This window comes from Ursus maritimus, unplaced genomic scaffold (assembly GCF_017311325.1).
Source record: "Ursus maritimus isolate PB19 unplaced genomic scaffold, ASM1731132v1 scaffold_20, whole genome shotgun sequence".
Classification (NCBI taxonomy): Eukaryota; Metazoa; Chordata; class Mammalia; order Carnivora; family Ursidae; genus Ursus; species Ursus maritimus.
In genome coordinates, this window is record NW_024424453.1 from 12,426,584 (window position 1) to 12,450,361 (window position 23,778).

The window sequence follows — 23,778 nt, forward strand, 5'->3', positions numbered from 1 at the left end:
TGATGGCAAATCTATCGATATTCTAGTACAGGACATTTGGAAATCTATATATTTCTACTAGAGAAATGAACTAAAGAAATGAAATAGAACACATACATAAATCCTGTGTCTGGATGTTAAATATAAATGTATGAAAAATATGGAAATATCACTGAATAGACAGAATTAATGCTGGCTTAACAGAATACTATTTTTGCATGGTTAAAAAATAAAGAATAGTTTTTGTTTTCCATTATTTATGCATTAAGACTGTACCCTTTATTACATGTATTGGTCATAGCTACATTCTTATCTTTCCTTATCTGTACTTCCAAACCATGTTACCAAACCCGTTTATGAAATATCACTTTCTACTTTACAGTTATTTTCAAAACTCTTACTTCTGCTACCAGACTGCCACTTCTTTGAGGACTAGGTATATTTTGATTAAGTTTGATTAAGTTTGGTAGATCTCACTGAGCCTAGCTTGCTATTTTTGCCCCAACATGTATTCACTTATAAATCAACATTACAAAATAGAATATCTCAAATCAGCAATGTAATGTTTATTTCATATGATTAAACTTGTTCCCATGATCCTCGGACCTTGTTAGCTCTTTAAAACAAGTTCATTCTTCGTCAATAGCTCCCAAACTGTTTTAAAATTGAAAATACAAAGAAAACCCAGTTTTAAACATAAGTTTCTCTTTAAAATCCTTTGGAGGAAGAAATATCATTTAAAGAGGGACTGGAATGGAGTTGATATCTGCATAGACACCAGGCGTTAGATTATATGATATTTAGCACAATTCTTTTTAATAATATGACTTTATTTAACTTCCCGATTATTTGAATAAATTAGCATTATCTTCGGAACACTCAGCCTTCACACAAACATTCACATAAAAACTGTGTCCACAGTTCATGGGAGTTATTACCTTATCAACTCTTATTCACCTTTTTGGGTATATAAAAGATAAAACTCTCAATTTCTTAAAACAATGTCCAAAGAGATGACAGTTTTTCCTTTGGAGCATATGCACTACTGGAAGCATAACAGTTATTTCAGAAACATCTTCACCTTTTTAAAAGAGTTGATCTTAGTGGAAAAGAAATTCTTCACACGATCCAATATGGCTATATTTCATCATGAGACTAATATATCCTGAACGGTTTTAACAAAGGATAATCACAGAAACCTGAATAAGATCTCAGAACAGTGGGGAAAGTGCCAAATACAAAATATCTAATACTGTAACATAAATGCTTTAAAATTCTTCATTTTTATGGATGTCACAGACACATGTGTTAAGATGCCTCTTGGAAAATGTGAATAATTATCTGTAAGAGATGTATTAGACTCTTTAAAAGCTAATAATAATGTGTAAAAAACTGCAACCATGTATTTGCTAAGTGTTTTTTCAAGGATATAACTGTAATGTTTACATAAATATATTTTTTATAATACGAAAAACACTATATAAAAATCAATTTCCCTATCTCATCTAAAAATATAAACTATGTCTAGAGACACTTAATGCCATATGTCAATAGCTCTTCTTGAATTCTCTGCTTTGCAATCAATAATTCTCCAACCATTAGTGAATGTGCTCCATGACTCATCAGAAATGATATACAAAGTTAATAGGGATCGGTGCTCCCCTTCACACTACAAACACGCATCGACACTAATGGCAGTTATGCCTCATACAGTGGGAGACAGTTTCAAGATGGCACCCAGCCAGGAGGCGACTCTTCCAAGGTTCTCTATAAAATCTGCCCTCCCCCCAAAAAGAACCCACTCTATTCACCCTGTCCTATATCCTTGGCAACCTTCAAGGAAGTAAAAGTAAGCATGCTTTATATGGGTAGAAAAGAACTGCATTTTTTCAGCGTAACACTCACTGTGTATGGCAAAATGTACTTCAGTTATGAAAATATCTGAGGGGAATGTTTCCAGGACCTATGCCATTGTGCTTTGTTTGCTAGTCAGATGCTTTCTCAAGAATGTGTTCAAATTATAAAGACAATTATCTCCGTGTATAGAAATTTTTCAAAGCCCATATTACCACAGAAACCTATTTTTACCATTCTTAACATCCAAAACAAGGCCTTATAGCCTACAAGTGAAAATTTCATTCTTGTGAATTTATTAATCTTTGATTAATATGGTCAGGAGTTTGTTTGGATTTACTTGATGTTTTTATTTTCTAAGGAAGGAAAGTCACAGGGAAGGAAAATACATATTAAGCATTTGAGGATAATTGCTATTTACCAAAAACTCTATTTTAAAATAAATTTCAGTGACTCGTTTATGTTTGGTAACTTCAGGACAATGATAACTATAGTGTCTCTAAAATGTTCCTAAGTAGCAATCATACTCTATTCTGGCCTTTGAGAGGTGTTAAGACTCATCCCCTAATTATAAGCCTTTTCTCTGTTATTACTACCTCACCATTAAATCTCTAAACTAAATAGTAGTTTTGAGGAAATAAAAATAGATGCTAGGTAGTGTGTTTTCTCAAATTTTGGTTACAATGGGTAAGAAGGACAAGGTATTTCTATGTATAATAAACTTCTTTAGCTTGTAAAAATAAAAGTCAATTTTATTATATTTTAACCAGCAAACTCTTTCAGCTTTCTCTCAGAATGCTGCTTCCTTGCTTTATTCTAGAACAGCACTACCCAATGGAAATGCAATACAAACCACATTTGTTATTTTAGGGTTCTAGTAGTCATATTTTAAAAAAGGAAAAAGAAGCAGGTGAAAATAATCTAACAGTATATTCTATTGAAACCAATATTATTCCAAAATATTACCACTGCAACATGTAACCCATATAAAAATACTAATCAGATGTTTTACATTCGTCCCTTCATACAAAGTTTTCCAAATCCAGAATGTATTTTACACTTAACTAGCCACATGCGGCTAGTGGCTACTGCGCTGGACGGCACATTCTAGATTTCCAAAAATATGAAGCTTTTTCACCTGAAAGGTCACCACTTCAAAATCTTCCTATGTAACATCCTCTATAATCAGTATCGCTTCTGGGATTTTATATTAAGCCAAACATTTAAGTAAATACATTTCACTTCCTTCCTCCACTCCTCTGACCCTCATATCTACTACTCACCCTGATGACTTTTTCTTGAGGGTACAGGAAACCCCAGTGACCTAGTCTCTTCAGCTTCTTCTAAGCGAGATCTGGGATGTTCCCTGACCTGTGCATCTTCCATCACCAAGCAGAAAACCAGAAGGTGCATCAAGGCTATTCTCTCTCGGTTTCCATAAATAGATATATCAAATACAGGTCTAATGAACCACGACAGTGATAAACGCAAGGGCAATTTTTTTGCTTACAATGAAAATAGGAAATTTTATGTAATAAAGTAACACACCCTTATTCAATGAGAAAAATGGTTTTACTCTTTCCCCTTACCCCCGACCCCAGGAGAAACCTTGGGATATTCTTTTCTTGATCTGGAACAGAACCCAATGCTTCATTTCATAGGAATTCTGTGCCCAGAGGAAGAACAGAATGTTGGAAACAAAATTTAATGAATTCAACTTGGAGTCTAAGTTTGCCTCAAATGTGGAAATGTAAACACAAGCAGTAATATTCTAAACCATAAAACACTTTGGATTCTCCACTGGCATGGCTGCATAGAGTATCACACTTGATGTGTATCGACACAAATTTGTTCTTAGTTACATGAGAAAAAAAATAAACTAGGCACATGTGAGCTTTTCTGAGTCTCTTAGTAATAATAAAACCTGATTATTATGTCTTAAGTGACACTGTAATTATAGACGGATGGATGAACAGGTTTTCTGGTGCTGACCCAACCTGTTCCCTAAAACACAAAAGGCAACTTTTGTAGTCCTCCCTGAGGAAACCCCCCATTAAACAAATAAAACTAAAAACTATGTCTACATTTTGAAAGAAGGCCTACCAACACAGTAATCCAAAAAAAAAAAAAAAAAAAATTCACCCCCATGCAAATGGATGAAAATCAGAACACTGTAGGTTTCCTAAAAAACAGTTTTGAGCTGTAGTTGTCACCAACTTTAAGAAAGCAAAGATACAAGTGACAACAATGTGCTTTCTCAGGCTACAAAATAACTTTATTCAGTGTCTCTGGCTATAACTGTACATCTAAGACATTCTAAGTATTGAGCTAAATATTCTTCAGATGAATTTTACAGTCGTTGAACTTTCATTTTAACCTGCCTTAGTGATAATATTTTATCTCAACAGCAGGACAAGGAGAAACACCCACGCTCTCAGGAACCCACACAGATAACATGGAGAGGATCACTTATGCTGGTATAGAATGGTTAGGGACTAAATACCCTCTGTGTATAAACAGAGAGTGTGTTCAAACCCAGGAGGGAGGAACACCGTGTCCACTGGTGTAGTATTTCAAAGCGCCCTGCGGAGGGCCTGCAAATTCAAAGGCATTAATTATGACTTCTCGCTCGGTGTATTAATTTGTTTAAGAAATTCCTCAGAGTACGGCAGAGTTGACCATCCATTTGCTATCGCCTGTGCTGGTGGGCACACAAAGTAAAGACAGCGGCAATAACCTTTCTGGCAGCTTCTTACTCCGTCTTAATCCTAGGGAAGCACACTCCACGGAAATACACCACCAAATCCCAGCAGCCGTATATTCTCCCGGCCGGGGAGAGACTTAAGAACACAATTACTCTTCTAGCAACACCCCTGTAGTTGTAAAGTGCTGTGAGAGGGGCAAGCATAAGCTCCACCATATACCTGCTCGTGTTACAGGCTCTGGAATCAAAGTATTCTCACATGACACATTACTACCAATAACAGATTCCGGCTCCGTTTAAAAAAAAAAAAAAAAGTGCGGGGGGTGGGGGGGGCACATATTTGTCCTGCTTTTGTCTAAAAACCAGAACCCAAGTACTAGCTACTTTTCATTCTTTTTAACCTTTCATGAAAGCAATTCAATCAACCAACTGCGGCTCCACCCAGAGAGCGTCTATACTTACTTTTCTTACAGTTTTTGAGTGACGCACTACAAAACGATGAAAAAAAAAGAAAGAAAGAAAGAAAGAAAGAAAAGAGGAGTCCTCTCATGCAGGGCGTCTTCCGCCCTGTAAACTTGGCAAAAGGCAAACTGGACTGAAATACAGCACTCTCCATATAAGGAAGCCCAGCTAAACATGTCATGCGTAATTTATGGGTAGCAGGCAGAGAATTAACCTTTGCGTGCACATATTTGGCCCAGATGAAAACCGGGCTGGATGGCAGCCCCGGGGACAGGGATGCGGGATCTCTTGGGAGAAACCGTGGCTCGCGTCTGACGGACTCGCATCTTCTCCTGACGAAGGTCATTAAGTTGTAAGTACACTTCCACGCACCTGTTTCTTTCATTTCCCCCCTCTTTCTCTCTCTTTCTCTTTCTTTCTTTCTCTTTCTGTCTAGGCTGCCAAACTGGAAGCTGGCTGCGCTCTGACAGTGTCCGCAGCGCCCAGGGAAGGGCTGCTCGGCGCTGGGCTGCAGCGGCAACCTCCCGCTCTCCCTCCGGCTCGAGATGGTGTGCGATAGGAAACCATCCACCGTGGCGAGCCGGCCCCTGCTGCTAGAAGACGCAGCCGGCCCCAGCTCCTCTCACTTCCTCCTTCAGCCATGTACAGCCCCGAAGAGTACAAACAATGCAGAGCAGCAGAGCAGCGCAAGGAAACTGTGAAAATGGGAACTTACCTCTCACATTTTTTTTCAGAGGCAGCCCGACTGCCGACCGAGTGCCCAAGGCATTGTGGGAGTCATGATTCCAAGAGGCCCGCGATTTAAAATTGAACTTGTCAGTTCCCGGTCACGGGAGCATTGTGAGCGCCACAACTCATTCAGCTGCAGTGAAAAGACTGTTGCATGTCGCTGTGCAGCCTCTTATCGCCGAGGTCTGGTTTCCGCTGCTGCTGCGCGGCCCCTCCCCCGCCAGCCCAGCCCCACCAGGAAGCCCGGGGCGGACTCGTCGAGCTCCCGGACGCACGCGGCGGCGAAAAAACGCTCTTCAACTTTCCGCCGCCCTCCCGCCCTCGCCCGGGCCGCACTGGCGCCCCTCAACCGAACAAAGTCCGCAAGGGGTGGTCGTTGCCGCTCGCGGGTCGGCGCCGAGAGCACAAGGAAACCGGAGCCGGCGCTGGCGAGGTGCATCCCCGCAGCCAACCGGTGGTATCTTCCATCTTACACGTTCAACATTATAACAGCCGAGCTATAGTGCAAATGGGACGCACCCCTACTACTTTCTGCTCCTTCCGACCAGCCGGGCGGACACATAGGTTCGTTTTTTAAAGAGGCCGGTGGATGGGGTTGTTATAAGGAAGCCGGCAAGGTTAGGTTGAAGGTGAGAATCAGATCGGCATAAAACGGTAAGGATCTGATGGGGCTGCTGCCTTAAAATGCACCACACAGTTTTTGAACCTGGATGGCTCACAGGCGGGAAAAACATCTGCAAGACTGCCAGTGTATCTCTTCCTCAAGTAACAGGGTGTCCACAGTTTTGCAGTTTCTTAGTAAAACTGATTGTCACACAAGCACAAAAACTCCCATTCCAGCTTCCAATCTAGCTTGTAAATAATATCTGGAATGTAAAATCCCCTTTCTTCCCAACTCTGCATTACATGATTTATAGGAAGCAGAGACCCTTCTCTGAAAATAAAATATCATTTTCTGAAATACTGGAATATTCCAAGGTAAATAAGTTTTATTATTGTTGGAGCAAAACAAACCACAGCCCCAAATCATAATTCATTGGGTGTTATAAGATGCGACTTGGCTTCACTTCGAATGGAAAGAATTCTGGACTAACGTGATGTGATAATGTTTTGGAGATTTGGGGACAGAATTTCCTTTGAATTTAAGGAATTTTGATAACCTGTTCAATAATGATTCTAATTTAAAACATTGGTTCCATGTCTTGAACACAATTTGGAATGAAATGGTAGATACGGTGCCATGTTCCTCCTACAACTTTGTTAGGTTGTATTAAAGAGGGTGGGGCTGGCTTAAGGAGGAAAAGGGAAACATCGTGAAATGTGCTAAAGTTCAGGAATAAGCCCAGGCGTTAATAACAGACTTGAGTTTTGACCCTTGGCTAGATCCACAAAACAGCTAATATTGTGCACTGCTCCCTTCCATAACAAATTAATTAATTAATTAAATGGCCCTACTTCTCAGTGCTAATCATTGAAAAGTACCCAAGTGCACACACAGTTGAAGCAAATTAAAAAGGAAACTGACACTTTCTCAGAAAACAGGAATGGGCATTCTCTATCTGCCAATTAGTAGCTATGAGGAACTCCTTTTTTCCTAATTCAGCATTCATTTCAACACCTACATCGAATGCCCGCTATGCCAGAGATACAAGAATGGATAACACAGTCCCTACCCTCTAGGATAATACTTCTACTGGGGAAGAGACAAATAAACCAATTAACTCTGCCTGAGGGGAGTGTTGGCAAGCCAAGGGGGGCCTGAGGAGAGTTAGGGAAGGCTTCCTGGAGGAGTTACTTTCAACAGCTGCCTTGAAAGGTGTATAGCAATTAACAAGATGGAAAGAGAGTTGAGTCTGGTCAAATGGAGAAAAGAGCATGGCAAATACAACGGACCTGCCAGCTTTTCTGTTAGAAGTGAGGGAAAAATAAGTGTAGGGGAGTGGCAGGAGATGAGCTAAAAGTAGATCTGTTTTAATCCAAGGAGCCTTAGCTTTACTCTGAAAACCATGATGAACTGGAGGAGTTGACACAGCAATGGTAAGAGTTTGGACTTGTATCTCAGAAAGATCCTGTAGCAGCAGCTTGAGGGTGAATGGGAGTGTGGGGTGGCGGCCCATAGAAGAAGGGTGAATGGGTGTGGACAGACTGGAAAAATGACTCATGTAGGGAATGAGGAAGGGAGGAACCTTGGGAGGCTCCCAAATCCCTGGCTTAGCCTACTGGATTGTTTGCTACTTGCCTTTTAATGTCTTCAATTTGCCTTTCATTCTCCATGACAACGGACCCTGATTTCTGAGCTGGGCCACCTATGTGTCTGCTAGTAGTGTGGCACACTCGCCGGCTTCCACGCACCTCTCAGAATGTCTAATAAACCCCTAAGGCCTAATACCCATTGTAGGAATTTATTTTCAATTGTTCTCACACCCTTGTAGACTTCCAAGTTGGAACTTTGGTGTTCTTTTTTTCTTGTGGGTGAGAAAGTTTGCTGTTTGGAGCAACGCGGTGAAAAGCAGGACTTTGAACCTGTGTGTGGTGTAAGAGGGGAAATTATTTTTCCACTTCAGCCCTGGAGGAGGGGGAAGTTCTGGGAACAAAAGAGAAATTGAAACTGAGACAGATTTTCTGCTCCACCGAACAGAATACAAAGAAATACAAGAAAGACCCTTGGATGTTAGAAAGAGTAAAATAAACATCCTCGTAAATGACAAAAGAAGAGGGAAAAAATGTTATTTTACATTAGATAAAAGAAAAAGGGATGGTTAAGAAAAACTCCTATAAAATAATGGTCAATCTAGTATTGAAAAAAGAAATCAAAATAAATTGTGATATAAAACTAGTTTGCCACGGATTTAGCTTACTTTATTATTATTGATAATACTATAACATGCATAATGACATTGAAAATTTTGAAGCACTGTAACAAACACCAGATCATATGTTAAAAATATTAAATCATGTTGCCAGCTTCCAGCTACCAGTAGCATTCTAACCGCATTTTAAATTATGGAAATTATTAAAAAATCATTAGTAATAAAAAGTAAATAGTTTCCCATTTAGAATACCACTGATATTCCCTCAGTGCCAGGAAAGCATGAGCAGTATGGTTTCTTTTGCTTCTGCAAAGCGTACTTATAGTTCACAGGCTCATGAGTGAGTAGATCCCTAAGTACAAAAAGAAGGTCATTTGTGGTGGAGAGGGAAATTACAGAAAACAATTTCAGATGAAATAAAACTACATTTTCAGATAAAGGAAAGAATGTTCACTGCAGGTTCCTGAAATATTTCAGACCATTCAAGTCTTAATTATACCAATGAATCCCAATAGAAATGCAGTTAAGGAGTATGGTTTTTAGAGATAATATCAGCTAGCTGGTTTACCAATACTACAGATAAAGGAAATGGTAGCATATATCTTTTTCACTCAACTGGGAGTCTTTAAGGCACCTGTTGAAGTGTGTGAGTGTGTATATAACTTGTATCTTCCTTGTCCTACAAACCATATTTATAGCTCAATAGGTTCTCACTGCCTCTCAAATATAATTTGGCTTTCCTGGCAAAACAAACAAACAAAAAACTCAATAAAAATATCCCAAGAAGGTATGCTTTTTAAAAGTCAAAATATGAAAAGGTCTTGAATCACTGATCTAGGAATGCTGTTTTTATATACCAGGATAAAAATAACCCATTGCAAGATAGTGCCAAAACAGACACAAATGTAGATTTTTTGCTTTCTAGTCCATGTTTAAATACATATGGTTGAGAGAAGAAGCTTCTGGAAGGCAGAGAAGAGTTGGAAACGTTTTTGTATGGAGAATACAAAAGAGATACATTAAATGTACCTCTATTGAATTTCACAGTTGAGGAGGGAGGCACTCTTCTATAGCCTGGATTCAAACTTGTTTACGTATCTGAATAAATATAACGATAGAGTCACATGATTTTAGTTTACCTACAAGGACCTTATATATTTCACACAACAAGTTTTTATAATCATACCCAGTATTTAAATAGAAATAATTTATATTTATTATATATTATGTGTGTGTATATAGATAGTATGCTATATAATACAATGCATTGTGTGTATAATTTTTGTGCCACTTAATGTGTAAATCACTTGTATGAAAATATTATATAAAATCAACATATTTGTTGATTTGTCTTAAAATGTTTATAAAGACTAAAACTGAGTTGCAAATATTAATTTGATTTGGACATATCATAATTAAGCAATTTTACCTAAAAGTTTAATCTAAACCTTCAATGTAATTATTTTGGCATCTGGCAATAGGGCGATATAAAACATATATTCCAGAATTAAAAGTTTAGAACCACAGAATTTTAGTTGGGAATGGAGCGTTAGAGACCATCTGGCTCTGTTCCTTTGTTAGACCAGAGAACATTGTATAAGTAAATTGGCACCGTGACAGAGCAGAACTGGCATCAATGTCTTCTGACTCTCTCAGGCCATTTATTGTCATTGTTTTTCTTAAAAACACTGGGGGGCAACAAGAAGCTCTAACAGAGACATAAAGGTTCCCCAAGTTTAATGTAAAGAAGGGCCACACTAGATTTTCAGTATACTTCTTTGTTCCTCTATTTTTTCTTTCCTTTTTTTCTTTCTTCTTCCCACTTTTTCCATTTTTCCTTCCTTCTTTCTATCAGAAAATACTTTTCACATAATTCCTCTGTTGCATATTTCACAAATGTTTATGAAGCATCCTCTGTGCTAAGTCCTGTTCTAGGTACTACAGTTTGAGATAGGAGCACAGTCCAATCACTTCCCTCAAGGAATTTACAGGCTGCTAGGGGGAGCTAGGCACCAAACAAGAAAAGCATAAATAAAAAGAAACAGGTAAACATGAGAAGCAATTTCGGATGGAGGTAAGTGTGAGAAATAAGAGAAGGCAGGTTAGCGGGACTAGGGAGGGAAGGTGTGTGTTCAACAGCATGGTCAAGGATTGAGGTGGTCTGAGATCAGCAGAGTCCTCAAGGAGAGGCAGAACATCTGCGGAAAGACCATTCAAAGCAGTGGGAACTGCAGGTCTAGAGCCTGGAATCCCGATTTCACACTAAGGCTAGACGTCCAACGGTGAATAAAAACAAACAGGACACCTAACTTCAAGGAGCTTACAGTCAAGTGAGAAAAACAATGAATCCTCATCAAATTAATCACACTCAAAATTCAGGAGACCTGTGGTCTGTGGGAACGTTCCAAGTGTTTGGTTGTACTAGGAGTGGGGGTGGAGGTGGGGGATGGCACGTGATCAGATTTGGTTTTCACAGATAGAACTAGAGTACTCCCTTGACCGCTAGCGTGGAGGCTAATGGTCCAGTCCCAGAACAGACTGCAGGAGGTGCACCAAAAGGAGTGGCCTCTGCCAGGAGGGCAGAGGGCAGCAAATAGCTGAAGGCCAGCGGAAAGCCCTTAGCCGTGAGATACAGGGCATAATTCGAATCTTACATTTGAGAGCTGAAGAGAATCTGTAAGGAGACAGACTCCAAGCCTTGAGGGAAGTGAGATTTATGGTCTCGAAGTCCACACAATAAAGAAAATTCAAAATTACTGAAAATAGAATATTGTTATAAAAATCAGCAGTGATTCCAATTCCCAGAGATAGTCACTGGTCATACTACAGTTTATCTTTTCCAGGCTTTTCTCAACACATTTTTTACATAGCTGCATTGTACTATATATGCCATTTTGTGTTCTGTTTTCTTTCCCACTTAATCTCATAGTATAACTTTATAAAACAAATGACATGTCTCATGTCATTCATTTGAACCTTCATTTATCGCAAGAGGTTATGGGGACTGGACAATTGACCCTTGACCAAACCTCACAGTTAACGAGCGGTCAAGACTCCTGCCCCACAGTGTAGAGTTTCACAACCTGTATCACAGATCCTGAATTAATGTGTCTAATATGTAATATATTAACACTCTACCTGGGATATACACATGTTTTTTAATAAGAACTGTCACTAAGGAAAAGAAAATATACAATAATGGTGTTTTAACAAATAAAGCAGTTACAAAAATAAATATGAACCGGGGAGCCAGAAAGCCAAAGTGGACATATTACCTATGTATGTTTATCGCATATAATTACATGTAATATTATGAAATGCTTCCTACCATCTGATAAAATTGTGTGTTTTGGCTTAGCCCAGAATCCCCTGTAATCTTTTAAAAATAGTATCTAATAGGTCTTATAGTGTAAATGTTATAGTATAACTATTTTATGTACTGTAATGCAAACATTTCTACCTATTAACTCTGTCCATGTAGAATAAAAGTATCTGAAAATATGGCCATTGGTTCCTAAAGGCAAACACATTTCTGAAAATGCCAAGAGCAAGGTTGATATTACCTTTCCTGAATGTCTATTTTATCTCTCTACTCATTTCATATTTGGAGTTCTTTCTTTGGGCATCTGTGATCATCTGTGTCCCTCTCTTTTCTCATTCCATTGCTGGGTTCTCCCTGGATCTTGTCGGCCCCACTTATTCCTTGTTCCTCTCTCTGTTTCCTAAAATTACCTTTAGGCCATTTCTCAACAGGTGTCCTAAAGGACTTTTGAGAAAGTTGCATTAATAAATGGTGGGAGAGTCATATACACATGTTTTTCTCTTTTTTCCCTCTTTGCCTTGTCCAATAGTGTGGACACTGAGCGGTACAGTCATAAATTAATTCTAGTATCTTAACCGAGGCCTCAGTACCCTGGCTATTGCTTCTTAATTCATTTAACAAATATTTATTGGGCACGGATTATATGCCAAGAGTTGTGCTTGGATCCGGGGATACGGAAATTATTAAGATTTCTTCAAGGTACTCACAGTCTAGTTTAGCTGGTGGGGTGGGGGTGGGGGTGGGAGGGCAGATATGGAAAAAAACCTCACTCTTTTGGAAAAAAGTGTAGCAATGAAACATTCAATTAAATTCAATAAACCCTGAGTGCTCACCACGTGCCAGGCAGATGGTAAGGAGGCTAGGGCTGCGCCAGGCCTTGTTCCTCACAGACTCCCAAGCAGCTGGTAAAGGGTAAAATTACCTGGCACGTGTGAAGTGCTTCACGGCAGAAAGACAGTCAGAAAAGCCATAAAGGGCCACGAGATGGTCAAGCAACTTGATCATAGGAACACTCTGCCCTAGCAATGTGAGGAGAAAGTTTGTTTTCCTTATTTTTTATGCTGCGATTAGCCTACTAAGCGCCAAGACTCGTTCGCAGACAGCAGGCTTCCTCACCTCACCCAGGGTGAATCCCAGGCCGGCCTTGCAACGCTCTCCTTGCTTCCCCCAGGCCTTCAACAACAAATCCTCAACTAGGTGATAGGAGATTATCTGATTAAAGTCATTCACACTAAGGTGAGGTTGAGGCTTAATCCTTTGAAAGTGATTACTTTGACAAAAGATAGTTGGTTAGCCCTAATGAACCGCTAACTGGCAGAGCTTGGAGGGCTCTGGGGAAAGGCCGCTCCTTCCCACCCTCCCAGACGCCCACACCCACCTTTATTTCCTTCCGTTTCTGTTTCCTCTCCAGAGATTACGGAAGGGAAACTAGGGAATTCAGGAATGTGAGGGGACTCGAGGGCACAAAATCGCTTTGTGCTCTTCCAAGAGGCGAATGAGGTGGTATTTATGAGCCCATGCTAGAAATGGGGAGACTGAAAGGGCTGTGGTTCCTGACTTTGGCTTCACTTTGGATCCACAGAGTGCAATCCAGACCCATCAAATCAGAATTTCTGGGAGTGGCACACAAGCATCAGTATTTTTTTAAATCTTCCTCAGATGGCTCCAATGTGTAGCCCAGGTGTCTTCCCACTGAGCTGGAGTTCAGGAAATGAAATTACCCAGAATCAGCGGCCATCCATTGACCTGGTCCACTTTCTCCCTTTGGCAAGTAAGGTCTATTTGGCTCAAAAGAAACAGTGTTCTCTGCAGGAAACTCTGTCTCAAATAGACTTAGGTATGCGTAAACCGGGGCACATATGCACCTAGAAATGTGGGAATTAGGACCAGTTGTCTGGAGCTAAGGCGGTAGTGCACCTTTGTCATGCACCTGGGGGGACATGGTGCTTCGCAGGCAACCTAAACATGTTTCACTTTATACCAGGTAAGCCTCAGTGGTCTGTGGGCTTAAAAACGAGCTAGATACAGTCAAGCCCACACAGAGGACAATCCTACATATTCTATAATGCTTAGGTTGCTGTTTATTTATAATTCCATAGCCTGTCTCTTTCTAAGAAATTGTGATCACGAGTGCCCCTTGAGAATGACATTAGGGTCTCTGAGAGATCAAAAGCATCTTAGGCCACTTCCTTTTGGATTTATTTGTATTAAACTATAGAATGTGTGTGCGTGTGTATTACATAAAAGTGTGCCTATGTACACATGTGTATATGTGTGTGTGTATAAAACTACATAATATAATAAAAAAAACATTAAAAAAACTTTCTTAGAAATAAAAAGTCTTGCAAATTCTTACATACTTTATGAATTCGTTCAACAAAGTAACATGGTTAAATCATAAATACAAATACATTAATAGGACATTTCTCATTCGAATCTCATTTGCAGGTAACGTTAGAAGTCTTAATTTATGGTCTTTGTGAATGTGCCTTCAGTCCCAATGGCCGCACCTGGGTGGCTCTGAATGCTCATATTTTCTGCCGCAGGCTTAGCAATGAGTAACTGCCGACAGGACCTGATTCCATTGAGCCTTCCCAGTCCTGAATGTATTTTTTAGACAATGTTGAACATTCTTTTCCCTTTTCAAACTTTCTCTGGCTGTCGGTCACCAGCTCACCGGTAACTTGCATTTTCACTGTCTTTTTGTTGTCAACTTTCCTTTCCAGTTCACGAATAGTCACTAAGCACCTGGCATAATGCCAGCCTGTCCTAGAATCTGAGATGATAGAAGGAGCAAAACCAGACCTCAAGGCTCTTGAAAAATACAGTCCAGCCCGCTATAGATACGAAATAATAAATAATTATAATCGATTAAGTAAACAATATAAATGTGCAATGTGTAGTGACAGAGAATAAGAGTGTGAACAGGTGAATCTAAATTCAAAAGATAGACAATTATTATTATCTTTATGATCTCTTTTTTGTCCCACACAATTCAAATGTCTAGAATTACAGCCACGTGAGAGCCATCACAGTACTTACACTATACGTCTTCAGTGCCGGAATTCCTTTTAATTTGTAAGACAGAATTCTATCACTGGTTGCGTGAAATAGTCACTTTATTTCTGTCAAGATGCAGATTGTTCACCACACAGGCTCCCGAGGGCAAGGTTTAGAGAAATCTGTGACTGATCACTGCTACGCCACCCTTGCTGTATGTTCTCTGGTGTTTACTTTCATTCATTTCTTGGGTTTAATCTTTAAAGGTTATGACATCTACAAGACAAAGCGAGCTTCTCTGTCATACCTTCAGAGAGTATAGCATGTCAGCTTTTGAATTAACATGTGAAAATCCAATTGTATCGTCTTTTGTTTTGTCAAAGTTAAAGGCTCTTTTTAAATCTTCGTTTCTGGATGTATAATTATTATTTTTTTCTGTTCCTGAATATAATAGGTAATATGTGCTTTTAAAAACATAGTGTATCAAGGGCCTTTAATAGGAGTTTATTAATTCTGTTCGGGTGCTATTGTAAAGATGTTTATTCATGATTATTCTAGACTAGCAATAGAGCAGTAGTCTATAACTCCTACCCACATGCTTATTCCCATGCACAGTGTAACTTCCTTCTATAGCTTCAAGACTCCCACGTTCCTACAAAAGCACTTTCTTACCTGTCATTTAGTCATCACAATTAAATAAAGAAAAAGTTAACTGTTTAAAAGAAACTGGCCACTCTGGGCCTCTCTTTTCATGAAGTCATTCTTCTCTGAAGATAGTCTAAATTATAGACCTAGCCAGAACAGTTTTTCCTCTTGTGAAGACTTTAAAGTCTGTTTATTCTTACAACATTCTGGTAGGTCTGTCTTGGAAGAAACTGTAAATAGTTTGTCAGGGTCCCTAAATACCAAGAACTCTATGTGGGCCTTGGGAGGTGTTAACTTTGTTAGATTAGATTGAACTTGTGGAAAAGGGCATATATGGCACCAAATATCCAACTTATATGAGACAGCCAAAATTAATTATTAAGAAAAAGGAGGACATGGATGACGCTTGGTACAACACTTTGTATTTTCCCTACTGTGATGGAAGAAGCCAGCTGAAGTAAATCTATTTCATTTATGACTAAATTCCCACGTGACTTGAGAGAAAACACTGCCTCCTTTGGGGTTCCTGGCAATAGGTATACACGTGCCAAATACGACACATGGGCCAGCTTCCACCGGCAAGTCATGGCTGCTACAACCTTGTCCTTCCGCCTGTGTTGTTGGCTCCTCTTGGAAACAGCACAGCCACCTCTCCCCCACCAAACTGGCTCAATGGCTTGTATATGCACCACACTTCTTAGAAGATCAGGTTGAAAACTAAGGGGGTGTTATCTCTGAGGCTGCTGCTCTGCCTCAGCTCCTATGAAATAAAGACAGTCTTTGGAGTCTCTTATCAGGCACAAATTTCTAAACAATCTCTCCAACTCTCAGTTTCCTGCTAACATAAATATCCACCTCATAGAATTGTGATAATGAATGATTTCACAGGAATTAACCTAGCATAGGTCAGGCCTTTGACAAATTACAGCTATTATAATTATTTTAAATTATGGATTTAAAAATATAGAATATTTAAAAAAACAAGCTCATGTGAAACTTCAGATCTCTTCAAAATATGAGGATTAAAATCAAATTACAATTTTAAGAAATTTACAGCTATTGTTTATAAGATAAAAGGCAGATCCTCTTACAGTTTTTTGAATGGACAGGTAGGATGCAATTAAAAGGGAATCCAAGAAATTCCTGGAATGATCAACAGGCACGTTAGAAACCTCACTCTTAATTGACCAGAACACAGCTTTCTTTTGTCCAACTTTCCCCCCATACTTTACAAGAAAAAACATGGGAAGGACAAGCCAAGCCAAGTAAAAGGCATCTATCACTTTAAAAAAGTATATAGTGTACAGTTGCATAGAAACCACATCCTTTGGAGCCATATGTGATTTTTTTTTAATGCAGTCAGAGCTGTTGCCACAGGATAAAAATTTAGTTGTCTACTTGCTTCTTTTAAGTAACACAAGTCAAGAGATTGTTCTAGGCGTAGATTCCCTTTCTTTCAGCTTTTACTCCTACCTCCCTGAAAAATGTATCTCTCGATTTCATCAGAACAAACACCCTCAGAGCTCTAAGTGGAGAAAATAATGATTATGTGTTGCTAAGTACTATTTAGTAACAAAGGCTTGGGCCACAGGAGCGGTGACATCACCCACAGAAAGAGGAACATTTACACTTTTGAAAGAGATTCTTTTCCAACGTGATGGGTCACCAACCAGAGGAACAAAGCCAAATAAGGCAGGAGGAGAGGACGTCTGGCCCTGTAGAAGGCATCTTCAGAATCAATTCTGGAGTCCTGCCCCAAACCCACATGCTCTTTCTACGCTCCCCTCCTGAATCTAGTTCCTGTCAACAAATGTGTACTCTTCTTCCTGTAGAAAACCTGCTACTCCTATACTTCAGGATATTTGCTTCTTAGTGGATCTGTCCACCGGTAGTAAGCAGCAGGTCAGGAAGCAGCTTCCTATTTCAGGTGTGTTCTCTAAATTGTCACACATTGCACATATCCATGCATTTACACGAGCATGCACTCGGAAGCCACACACCATCTCACACTTTGCAATAATCCAATGACACGGTGAGTCATCATACCCACATGTCTGCATGATACAATGGACTGCATCACTTAAATAGCACGTAAGTCGTCTGTACCCTTCCACACTTCCCAATACCAGTAACATAATGATTTTCTATTTGGGCGTTATCAGGAACACTCAAAAGTCAGCCTGTGGCTCCTACAATATCGTGTTTGCCTGCCTTGAGGAAACTGCAATTGTGTTCCACCCCACCCCACCCATTGTCATCCTTCTAGCCACACTCAGTCTAAGGCCACTGGTACTTTTTTGTTTGTTTTTTTGTTTTTGTTTTTTGTCACTGTCAGCTCTTAACCCAAATCGGAAATAGAAGCAGCCACACTAGTTGTCATTCACTTCTCGAGTATATGGGGATGCCATTTGTTCTTGTCCCTAATAGCTATTAGGTTTGTTTAAATAATAATAATAAAAATAATAATGAGGAGGAGGAAGAAGGAGAAGAAAAATAAGAGGAAGGAGGAGGAGAAGGAGAAGAACAACAACAAGAAGGACAAGAACAATAAGAAGTCCTTTTTAGTAAGATATTCTACATTCCCTTCCCAAATCACACTCAGCCTCCCAACTTCCCCCACAAAACTTATGTCCATCTAATTCTGGGATTTAAAAGGTAATAATTGGATGATTTAGATCTCTTGGGATAATACAAATGAATCAGAGGAAATTTATAATTATTCTGAAAATGCAGTGTAAGTAACTGCTACTTATAATAGGAACAGGTTGATGCTGGAAGGGTCCTTACCGTCATTGGTGTTGGGATTTGAGAAGAGTAAATAAGAGAACATCTGTTGTCTCCAGAGGCTGGAAAACAGCCTTTTCTCTAGTCTTATCTACTTCATATGCATGCAGAAACTAAGGTGTCTTATGACCCCATTACCAGACATCAGGCTACCTATTTTCAATGGCGGTAATAAAGGTCAGTTATTCCACAGCAATTTTGCTGAAAAATCTTAAATTGACTAATTTAAATAATATTTAAGCCTTTTTTGCTTTTATCAAACCTGCACCTATTATAAAAATGGAAAGGCAAGAAAATGTAGTTAACTTCTGAAGATAAACTTGTCTTACTTGAAATTTATCTAAATATAATAATTTATCACCTGAGAAAGCTTTTGACCTATGTAGTAATTCCTGCTTCTCCTCAAACAACAGGTTTTCCTAGTCCGTGTTAAGCACAGATAATGAATGGGTCATCCGTTGCACCCGGTTCTCCAGTACATACACGTGCCTTGCGAATATTTGCTCACAGTGTACAACTCCTTGCCTTGGCCTACAGCCTCCGTGACCTGGCCCATTGTCAACCCCAACTCCCTAGCTTCTTCTCCTACTACCCTCTGAGACCTGGGCTTTTCCTCTCTGCTTCTCAGACAGGCCGATCTCATTCCTGCCTCTGCACTTGCACATCACTCCTCCCAGGGGCCTCTGCGTGGCACACTCAAACTTCCCATCAATCGGGTCTTAGCTTACATATTTCCCTTTCAGAGAGGCCACCTTGGGAGGCTAGGGAGGTAAAGAAGCTTCCCTTCTCTGTTTCTCTATCCTTTTACTTTGCTGAATTGTCTTCATGCTGCTATCTGTCATCATCTGAAATTACCTTTTCAAAAATTTACTTGTTTACTGGCTTACTCATTGTCTTTCCCCACTAGACTGGAGTTCAGCTCCTTCAGGGTAGAAACCTGGTCTTTGTCACTATTTTCCCAGCATCCAGATGGGTGCTTAATGCATAATGCTTGATATATGAATGCATGAATAGATGCACTTCAAAATGGAAACAGAGACTTCCCACAAGCATTAAAATCCTCTCTCCACATAGCCCACTTCTTGAGAAGAACCACAAAGGCAGGGTCACCAAATACCTCCTCTGGCATAGAATAGAATAGGGGAAAAAAGAAAAGAAAAGAAAAGAAACATGGCTCAATGTTAAATTCATGTAATATGAAAATGTTTTTCCAGTTCTTTGACAATTTTCTGAATTTTTTTGAAAATGTATTATCCCAATCCTTTTCCACTTGATGAAAACTTTGATCATTTAACGTTAATGCTGCCTCTTCCAGGGAGCCTTGCTATCACTGCACCAAGAAGTATAACTCTCAAGTATTTTAATGCCTCAGGTGGCACCTTACATTTTTTATATTGTGGCTGAAAATTCATGTATTCTGAGATTTTTCCTAGTAGAGTATAAGATTTTGGAGGGGCCACTCCATATAATATATACATTTCTAACTATTTAAACCAAAGTTTTTGCCTACCTTGTTTCTCAATGTAAGTACCAGGGGCAATATATTAATGATAAAGATCCATTTTAGAGACAGACATGCCAGGATCAGTTTTGTGACTATTATCAAACTAACTCTCTGAACCTTTTTTTCCTTTAGTCTGTAAAATAGTAATAATGGTACTTATTTCACAAAGTCAGTGAGGGTGTTAAATATGTTAATCATGTGAAGCGCCTAATATACAATGGTATTTTAAAACTGGTACTCTAACCTGGTACTAAAAATGATATGCAATGGTACTAAAAACTAGTACTAAAAAATATAATAGTAAAGCTATTATTATTAATGCGATCATCATCATCATCATCATCATCATCTAGGACCTAATAATCTCAAGAACCAAGTCCTATGTTTATAACCTTAAACTTGATCTGTTGGATACACACACAAAACAACCCCAAACAGTTTTCCTAGAATAGCTTTAAAATCCACTTCAAGATGAAAAATAGAACCAGAAAATAATTACAAAACAATATGTGAAGTATATGCATAGCCATGAGGCCAGCACAGGCAGATGGTTAATCAGGAAAGAATTCTGGAAGGAGGTTGCTCTTCCATCTGGCTTGAGGGAAGCAATGAACCCTAACTGGCAAGGAAGGGTGGGCACATGTTTTTCTTGGTGGTGAGGGCAGAGGCAGAACAAGTGCAAAGGCAGTGGGGCAGCAATGCAGAGCGATTGCCCCCAGGATTCTAAGAGATTAGTGGCACCCACTGTGAACCCGTCCCTTTTTAGCTCAGTGGGCAGAGCCAATACACAAAGAAGAGAACTTCTCGGTCTGTTTGTTGTCTCCAGGGACCACTTCTTTTGTTTCAGTTCCTTTCACTCCGTGTTAACAGAAGGATCGATCCCACCTGACAATTGCATGGCAGCTCAGAACACCACCATAACCATGGACTCCTCCACACGACCTTGGATGATAGTGGTTATTTTTACCACATTTGTTTTCTTTGTATATAAGACTCAGAACTGTTGAGGCCTTGTGCTTACTCATCATTTGAGTACCTAGTATGTTCCATGCATTTTCCTAGACACTGAGGATGTAACATGAACAAAACAGACCAAACTCTGCCCTCACAGAACTTACATTTTAGTGGGAGGAACAGACAACGAGTGATTAAACAAAGAAATAAAGATAAAAATTTAATGTAGCTTGAAGTGTTATCAAGAACACTAAAATGAGATAAAAGGATAGAGAGTGACTGGTTTAGGGACACGGTAATAAAATATGTAGTTGGTCATGGAAGACATCCTTTAGGAGGAACATTCAAACATTTGAATAAAGAAGGGTTGTGTCACAGTAATGTGTGGGAAGAATATGCCAGGAAAAGAGAGGGAAGAGCATGTGCAAAGTTTCTGAGTCAGGGATGAGCTTAGGATGCCCTAGGGGCAAAATAAGGAGTGGAGCCAGAGCATAGTGAAGGAAGGGAGGAGAGGTAGGGTATGAGAGCAGAGATATAGGTAGAGCACAAGACATATAAGCAACAGAGAGGAATTTGTTTTTTTTCATAATTAAAATAGGAAACCACTAAAGAATTTTGAGCACGGAGTCACATGATTTGATTTCTATTTTAAAATGTCATGCTGGCAGGAATGCAAGAGTTGAAAAAGAGGGATTTCTTTATAGGCTACAAGAAGAACAGAGAAGTCCAGAACAGAGATGATAGTGTCTTACACTGAACTCAAGATGGTGGAAAGGGTGAACCTGGTCAATGTTGGGATGTATTTTGGAAACAGAATTGACAGGTTTGCCAATAAATAGGATGCAGGTGAGGGAAAGAAAATAGTGATGCTTTTGACCTGGATAACTGGGTGTAAGGTGGTGTCATTTACTAACCAAAGAAGACTAGGCATGGAGCAGAGAAGGGTGGGCAATGAGGGGCTTTCTTTTGGACATGTTAACTTTAAGATGCCTGTTAACATCTGAGGTTTAATAATCACTTTGAGGCATGAGTCCAGAAGTTGGCAAAAAGTTAAGGACATATAATTTTTTTTTTAACTTACAGTTATGGGGCTAGATATCTGGAGAGAGAAGAGAAGTAACCATCCAAGATTCACAGTCAGTAAGTGACAGAATGGAAACTGAAGATGAATCTTCACACTGACCCACTTTCTCTTCCTACCACAAATATCAGGATGCATTCATCGTTATGAGTACTGGAGTAGAATATGGGGGAGTGCTGGGGCCAGGAACATTCTAGAATCACTTATAAAAAAGGGTGAGAATTTTTCCAATACTTATGGACTACGCAAATTCATGGTTGCTTCTTTCCTTATCTATTTTTCTGTAAATATGATGATTCATGCACATTTAACTTTTAAAAATCTACTCTGGAATAATAAATTCATAAAGTTGACCAGATACCACTGATAACCTACTTTTTTTTCTAAAATTGCCACTTTTTGGAATATCCAAGAGGATGATTATCTTCAGACTAAATGTAGATTGAACAGAATTTAAATATAAAGATAAAAGTTTAACCAATAACTCAAACAAGTATTTCTGAATTGTCTCATAACATTTGAATTAGGACTATCAGGTTTGTTTACAGACATGGCTGGGACAAGTAGCACTTAATCTCCATGGCTTGGAAAAAAATTAAAAGCCAATCAATTAAAAAATAAAATTAAGCCAATAAGAATGCAAAGGGAAAAAATTCTAAAACTGGAAACAAACAGAAACAAATGAACCTAATTATATTTCAAATGAATACTATGATAACCCTACATGGAGAGAAAGAAAAAGAGGGAGGGATGGAGGGAAGAGGGAAGGAAGAAAGGAATTCATCTAAGGAACCAACAAACACAATATTTGGTGAGCTATGGTGTGTAGGGGAAGAAGTGCACACAGACCCTGAATTCTTTTTCTGTAGGTTTGTTTATTGTAGTGGTTTGGGTAAAGTAATTCAGAAATTATTTTAGATGTTTTATAGAAAAGAGTAAATGAGTAAGCATGTTGATGTTAAGATCCAAGGCTCACACTATGGAAGAAGGAGCACACAAATACGGCATAGGTGGAGGCAAAAAAGAACCTTCTGGGGATGGATTGGAATTGAAGATATCAGATGAATTCATGACGTCCAAACCATACGTGTATAAGTGTTTTTATGAATGCACACATATGTATCTGGGAATGCATATTTGTATGTTTGTGTCTGTATATGTGTATTTGCGTTAATATACTTTTGCTGAAAGGGTCAACAAACAAAAACACTCCAGTGGCAGTGAGTCTACCTAACCCAGATCTTGGCATCTCATACCATTCCCTATCAAAAGAAATGAGACGTGGGGTGCCTGGGTGGCTCAGTCAGTTAAGTGGCAACTTCTGATTTCAGCTTAGGTCATGATCTCAGGGTTGTGGGATCGAACCTGGTGTCAGGCTCTGGCTCAGGGTTGTGGGATCGAACCCCATGTTAGGGAGTCTACTTGAGATTCTCTCCCTCTTCCTCTGCCCCTCCCTTGCTCTCTTTCTCTCTCTCTTTCAAATAAATAAATAAATAAATAAATAAATCTGAAAGAATGAAAGAAAGAAAGAAAGAAAGAAAGAAAGAAAGAAAGAAAGAAAGAGAGGAGAAAAAAGTGAATGATTCTGGGTTTGGGATGGGAGAGATACCAGATTAGCCTAGAAAACCTTTTAATGCCAGAAAGTGTTCACTAACATGATGGAGGCATGCCTCAGGGACGTAGAAGCCAGAAAGAAGGGGCTTCATTATTCAAATGTGGATAATTTGAGCACTATAATAATTAAGGCAGTAAGGAATTATAAACCATTGGAAAGACAGAAATTCGTGACTTAATATCAGTAACAGATATACAAATTGTGATTAAATACAGGAGAGAAGGGAGTTCTTTTGCTTGCATTAGAATGCAAAAGACTGCCTGAAATATGCAGGGAGTGCCGGAGATGGAGAAACATGATTTTACTACTATAATGCATTACAGTAAAGACTGCAT

General features: G+C 39.2%; 1 protein-coding gene and 1 long non-coding RNA gene across 20 annotated transcripts in view; one reads left to right on the top strand and one right to left on the bottom strand.

The window, feature by feature from the left end:
* MBNL1 (muscleblind like splicing regulator 1) overlaps positions 1-23,778 on the bottom strand; it is a 197,002-nt gene that overhangs the window by 168,500 nt on the left and 4,724 nt on the right. For 10 of the 19 annotated variants that reach the window (XM_040636662.1, XM_040636667.1, XM_008706983.2 and 7 more), the window contains exon 1: positions 5,715-5,848. The exons of 5 other annotated variants lie outside the window; for them this stretch is intronic. The gene's annotated coding sequence lies outside the window, so the exon portion shown is untranslated. Of the gene's footprint in view, positions 1-4,999; positions 5,128-5,714; positions 5,849-14,902; positions 15,137-23,778 lie in introns of those variants that run through there. 4 more of the 19 variants (XM_040636655.1, XM_040636665.1, XM_040636653.1 and 1 more) reach the window with 4 other exon arrangements.
* LOC121104257 lies at positions 5,198-6,684 on the top strand. The gene is made up of 2 exons (XR_005836539.1): positions 5,198-5,351; positions 5,734-6,684. It is a non-coding gene; the product is annotated as an uncharacterized LOC121104257 (long non-coding RNA).